Raw genomic sequence first — 7,209 nt, forward strand, 5'->3', positions numbered from 1 at the left:
GTGTAGTACTGACCCTCCAAATAAAACGAGAGCCGTCTACAAAAATCTCTTTGGAATCTACAATTGGTGTACTTCGAATGGGTCCTTCATGGATCCCTTGTGTTGTTGCACAATGGTGTGGTTCCCCTTCAAATTCTAACATGCTAGCCAATTGATAGCTTGCAGAATGTTTCACTAGTATATCTTTATCAGACAATTTTGCTATCCATCTCCCCATCTATGGGTGGAGACACCCTTTACTTGTCCTCTAATAAGTAGAGCAACAGGAGTGTGTGGTGTGTGTAGAATCAATTTACCTCCTTGGTGTATATATTCAGTGTGGGTAACCATCCAATGTGCAGCAAGAATTTTCCTGGTGCATTGATCATATGCTCCCTCGATGAGTGTTAGTATGCGAGAAAAGTATTTTTACACATTTACCACGCACCACCTGCATTAAAATGGCTTTAATGCTTAAACTAGAAACTGCAACTTCAATGATGAAGGGTTGTGTATGGTTTGGGTTACGCAGTGCTGGTGCAACTAGTAGTGCAACTTTAAGCCCTTCAAATGCTTGATGTGATTTGCTATCCCACTCAAGCAAATCCGTTTTTTCCTGGGTTACTTTTCAAGTGAACATAGAGGGGAGCAGCCAACTCACTCTTCCCTCTATGAAATCCCAGCAAAAACCCACGATACCCAGGAAAGAATGTAAAGCAGTGTGCTGCAAGAGAGATTGAATGGTTTTTTGGACAGCTGTTTCTGCCTCCCTAGGATAAGGATATTGTTTCTGTGGGGGAGGGTCAGTTACATTCACTGCAATCTCCATGTTAGAAAATTTACCACAGTCATGTTTGTGTGTTGCTATAGCAAAGTGGTGAGTGAATACAGGTGAGTGCAGTGCAGAGCAGATTAAAATCACACAGACAATTGCTTTCCGGTGCAAGGGTGTTTATTTAAATAAATTACAAAGTCCAGAGCCTTAAGGCAAACACCTGTAAATAATAACCAAAAGTCCAGGTTTTACACACACGAACACTAAACACGAAACATAAACACAAGACAGTGAGTGAAATTAGGTGCTAGTGGTGTAATTACAGTTCTCTGTGAAATGCTGGGGTGAAAGTGATGGCCGGGTTGATGCTGGATTGTGCTACAGCTCTGGATCGTGTTACTTGTAGTCTATTTAGACAAACAACATTTGCAGCCGACACTAACAAACACAAAAGAAACACTCACAGTTTTCAGCCGTACATTTTACTCCTTCAAGGTCAAATCCAACCATTTACAAAGGAACACATTACTTTGCTACACCCCTATTTTATACCCTCGCTCATGACCCCTTGGTTAACGAGCGCAACTGCTTCTCCAATCCACGGATTCTACGCAGTTTCCCATTCGGGTCATTGAGTTCGGGTACCGTAGCTCTTTTCTACTCGGCTGACTTCCACCTACCCACGGCAATAAAGTGTCATGCCTTTTAGTCCAGAGTATTCTGCTCTTTTTATCTAGTACCCTCTTATATCAGGAGGGAGATATAACCCCAAGTGTCATTCAATCTGTCACAGTTGCCCATATTTTTTGAGAATTTCTGCAAGGTTTGCATCTGATGTTTGCAACAATTGTGTTAAATCAAAAAGTGAAGATGAGTTTTTTACAGTGTCTATTGCATGCACATCAGAGATTATGACATGAATTTTCTGTCCCTGAGGATCAAGCAGTCCCTGCCAAATCAATTATCAAATTAGCTTTAGCAATACCATCAGCTCCTAAAATGCTACCCTCATGTGTAGGAGCCAAGCATAATGGTAAATCAAATTTAATATTTCCCAATTGTGATTCCATAGGTATTGATATTCTTGCAAAAAAATTCTTTCCTCCTACCCCTAACAAATGTAATGTTTTACGACTAAATGGAAAAGTTGTTCTGTGGGTTAATGAACAAGCAGCGCCAGTTTCAATTAAAAATTTATCTGGATGGCCTCCAACTGAAATATTTACATATGAACGCCCCTCTCTATCATTTTCTAGCTTTCCCACTACAGCTGCTGAGGCCTGGCCCTGTCACTAAGGGGAAGATTATGATTTAAAGAATGGATTAAATCCTCCACCATCATTACTACCCTTTGTTCCATTACTGGCTCCCCAGTTTTGAACCAAAAGCTAGGAGTTCTGCATAGGAGGGAGCTGACGGCACAGCTGGTTTATTTTTTACCTCTCTGCTTAGGTCCCTGGCCCTCAAAGCCACCACCTTTTGCCCAACACTGTTCTTTCTCATCACCCTTTTTCTTACAGTTAGTACATGTTTGACTCCCATGCATTCTTTTTGCATATGTCCCTTTTTACCACATTTAGAGCATATTATAATCCCTTTCACTTGCCCCTCATTGGTTACAATAGGAGCTATTTGTTTTTTCTTCATACTCATGGGAGGAACATCCACCAAAGAAGACTCATGCAAAGCAATCAAACAATCCTGGACACGCCTTCCAGTTTCTGTGACTGGGGGGTCACAAGTTAGGTCTCTAGCATACTGTAACAGTAAATGTTGACATGTAGGGGTAACAAGATCTTTATATTTGTTAATTACTAGACTCCAAAATGTTGCATCATCTCCAATCAATTCCACTCGAGGGTTCTGTCCCTGTTTGTTATTATACTCTATCACAAATGCTCTAAGGAAATCTGTTGGATTTTGCTCACTCTTGGGGGCTGTGACGAAGTGCCTGCCCCTGTGTATATTTTCTGTTGTTGTGTGTTTAATGTTGGTGTATAGTCATTGCTACACGGGATATAAACGGGTCTGTGTAACACGAATGTTTAAAATGTATATTTGTATTTAGGCAAGAGGATTGCACAGCACTTCACATGCAAGTAAAAAGTAATAATATGTGAGCATGGGGAATTGCACTTTATTAATTCACATGCAGTTTTACCGAGACTCCAATTGAATGATTGATTAGCAGTCGAGTCTTGGTACAGCTGCATAAAAACAGCATGTTTTCACCCACTCGCGGTTGGGTGTTCGGTGTGTGGAGAACAGGAGAGAGAGGAGGATAAACTATTTACAACAATTGCTATTACGTGCTGGTGGGGTCAGCACGATACTTGTTTATTTAGAAACTCACCGTGTTTGTCAGTGTGTCTGTCCGTGCACCGTTTTGTTAAGTATAGTCTGTTTTTTGTTTGTCTCTTGTATTTTGGCGTAGAGTGCCGTGTTTCTGTTTTCATGTTTAAACCTTTTATTTACAATAAACCTGCGCAAGCAAGCGCCATCATCATTTCCCATCATCTGTCTTTGTGTGTTTCATTCCTTCCTGGTTCTGACGCCGCCCACTTCGGCCATCTCTGTGATAGGGGCATATTCCAAAATTGTACTCATATCGGCCATAACCCAATACTCTACAGGCTGGCACATAAATTGTACACGCTGCTCATAGTTAAGAAGAGGATGTACATCTTCAACAACCTGGCCTTCTACAAATTCAGTGGGTACAGTGACAGCAGTTGGTAAAATAGTTTGCAATAATTTACAACAATCCCTGTTTGTTAAAGTATGCATGCGCTGTATATTTCTTACTTTTCCACTAAATGTGTAGGATCTCCTACCCCATCCGATTTGGGCAGCTGCTGTTATAGTGCAGTCAGATCTGTTAGAGTTAAGATCGTCTCTACTTGTTGATCTTCATATTCACAAGTAGTAACATGTGTAGCTGGGTCTGTGGTACCTCCAGTCCTTGCCCTGCATGTAATTAAGGGTGCCAAATTAGATGGCTCTTTTGCTTTTCTAGGGGGTTGCTCTCTCAGGGGTTTTATTTTCTAGATTTTTTTTTTCTTATTTTTTCCCTATATGGGCCCTCTGTTGGGCCCACCCAAGGGGATCTTTTTACAGCTTTCCCCACGGTCTGCTGATACTGGAATGCATGTGCCCCATCCTCGTATTCAGCAGCTTCCCCTTCTAAATCTCAATCATCTCTCTCTTCTATCTCTTCCTGTTTCCTCTCCTGATTCTTCTTCCTCTTCTGCTGCTGCTGCTGCTGCAACTATCCCGCATTCTGGATCGTCCTCTTCCTCACTAGTCCAGTCTGACTCACTTTCTTCTTCTATTTGGCCTAATCCTAATGCAGAAGCACTGCGTTGCATTATATTCATTTTTTTGTGTGTTATTTAAATCTTTCCTTCAATTTTCTTAACTCCTGCACCACTCTCCTGTCTTTATTTTTCCCTGACACATTCCACAATTCTTTGTATGCAATCTGTGCATCCTGTAGTTGTTTACCAAGTCCTGCACACTGTATCCTGCTTTTATCAAGTGCCAATCTGAATTCAGTATTTTCTTAATTCTAGCAATGTAATGGCTTACACAGTATGCTCTGCCACTGATGCTTGACTTTCATTATTTAATCGGTTATTTTTAACTCTAATCTCCAGATTTTCTTTAATCCTTTTCAGTCCTATGTCGGACCTGGTCCGATATTACAATTTTCCCTTTCCAGTCCAATGTCGGACCCTGTCCGACATCATCAAAAAGATGTCAAACACAGGTCTCTAGTCATTTTTCTCTGAAAAAAGCTGAGAAAACATTTCAATGGCTGGGTGAGACCAATAGGAGCTGATTGAACCTGAAAAAAGGGCATATCTGATAGCCACATCCACTAGAGATAACACGAACATAACAAAGGAGGTAGCTGCTTCTGCATCCAGCACTCAAAGAATATCACAGACATTTGCAGAGCTTTTTGGAGATGTTATAGTAATAAAATAATGACTTGGATAGCATTATTGAGGAGTTTGGTGATAAAATGAGTGATCAGGAGATGCACATCTATAAAGAGGTATGTTAAAAATACAGGGAACAAGGGGTGCTGCTTGGCTGTAGATACAGTACTGAGTTTCATTTTGTGATTCAATGTCTTTTAAACCTCTTTTACTCTGAAAAAATATTTTAAACAGCGCATGTAAAATAAACAGCGCGTGTGAAAATAAATTGGACCTGACGCGTCTGACAAGCTCTGAATAAATGGACTGCAAAGGGATAAATGTTTCTGTGCATCTATTTTTAATTTGTTCAAGATTTTCTTGTAGTTGTTCAATGGTCTGACACAATCTGCTTTCCTAGTTTCCTAGTTTTCTTTTTTTCTCTTTTGTGTTCCGTTCTACACATTGATTTGACAATGATGTATATGGATCATCCTGATCTACTCCCATTAAGGGACCTTCCCTACAATGTTTTGCTGTCCATTCTCTGGACCACTATAACCAATTTATCATTTTTGTATGAATACTAAGTCAAGTTGGCCAAACTCTATTCCTAATATTCCGTCTTCTACGATGATTCTCCTCTTATTGTACCTATGAGAATCAAAGTCTGTGCACCTAGTGTAGGACGCAACTGTATTGTGATGAGATGGAAGTGTGAAAGCAAAGAACAGAGCAGGATCAGTTTCCTCATCAAATCAGCATATGATGTTCTCCCATCACCACAGAACCTAAACCTCTGGGTGGGTGAGAATCCCTTATGTCCTTTGTGTTCATTACCTGCAACATTAAGGCACATTTTGACAGGATGTAAAGTGGGTCTTAGCCAAGGACGGTTTACTTGGCACCATGACCAGGTGTTGCAGTGTTTGGCCTTAGCATTGGAAGACAGGCGTAACCTGACCAGTAAGTTGCCACCAGTTCCATCAAAGCATTACGCATATTATGTCTTAGTTGGTGCTTATCTTGGCGAGAGCCGAGTTCAAATCAGCATGAAGTTCAACATCTACTCTCATGTAATGGAAATCAATCCTTTGATCTGATCTCAGGATCTTCTTCCTTCCTTCCTCTGTTCTGCTGTCTTATCAGATGCCTTTGTTGAACACCCTACCACTGTTTTGGAGGGGGTTGCTCCTGCATTCCTCAGCAGATGAAGACTTGTGTTGGTCAATTTCAGAACTGTAGTTTTAACTTCATCCCTTATATTCACATTCATATTAGATATCTTATGTAAATGTTACTCCAACAAGAGCATTTTCTTTAATGAAGCATGTCAAAAAACACCTCAGATCAACAGTAAAGCAAGGAAAGCTCATTGCCTTTGTGTATTGGCGATTTGAGAAACTGCCAACTGTCCATTAAAATAAGTCACATTTTAACACTAAAATTTAAAAAACAATAAAAAATCAGCTATTTTGAATCAAAGTAAATATGGTATATTTCGTGTTGCTTGTGGCTTTCTCAATCAGCTGCAATGACATATAACTACACCTTATATGATGGCAGTGAAAAGTATCAAAAGAAGAATACCAATTAAAATTACTATGCTGAAATTGGTATACACGTTCTTCAACCAAGTAAGGCCTTGTGTGTGTGTGTGTGTGTGTGTGTGTGTGTGTGTGTGTGTGTGTGTGTGTGTGTGTGTATATATATATATATATATATATATATATATATATATATATATATATATATCAGAAAGACACATTTCTTACACTTGCCAAGGTTGCCATTAATATGCTGGCTTTGCCACACAGTACTGCAGAATTACAACAAGTTTTTTCGCTGCATTAACATCACTGGAAACGATGACCCCATCATCACATGACCCCTTTGTTTATTTACTTTCTGTGTTTGTGGAGAAATCCAGCATGCCTGAGGGGCATTTTAACTCCACCTCACTTGTCTCTTTGTCACTCATATCAGTGCTGACCCACATGTGTGACATGAGCATCCCTGTCACAGCTACTCAGAAAAAACATCACTGAATTCCTCAATTAATTGGCCTAGCTCCTGTTTCTGATGGGAAGTAACCGTTTCCCCATCAAAATCTTAGTTGTTTGGCGAGAGGCCCCACCTCAGGACCAAAATCCTCCTTGGGGCTATCATTAGCAATAAACAGAGCTTCTCTGTCTCTCCAAGGTTTTAGCAAATTTGCACGATAAATTTGGAGTGGTTTTTGTTGTTCAAGCTGCCTGGTTTCATAATTGACCCTCCTTACAGTCCAAACCACCTCATAAGGCTCCTGCAACTTGGCAAACAATTTAGATTCGGATGTTAGTGCTTTTTGATTGTACTGTTGCTGCTGATGCTGAGCATTGCGCAGGTTCTCTTGAGCCAAATGACCAACTAATTCTAAGCAATCCCATAGTAGTAGTAGTACGTGTTTGACTAAGTTTTTTAATGTAGAAGTTTGGTCCTCCCACCCTTCTTCCAGAAGATCAAGAATACCTTGGCGTTGTCTCCCATACA

Source organism: Polyodon spathula, chromosome 19 (assembly GCF_017654505.1).
Source record: "Polyodon spathula isolate WHYD16114869_AA chromosome 19, ASM1765450v1, whole genome shotgun sequence".
NCBI lineage: Eukaryota > Metazoa > Chordata > Actinopteri > Acipenseriformes > Polyodontidae > Polyodon > Polyodon spathula.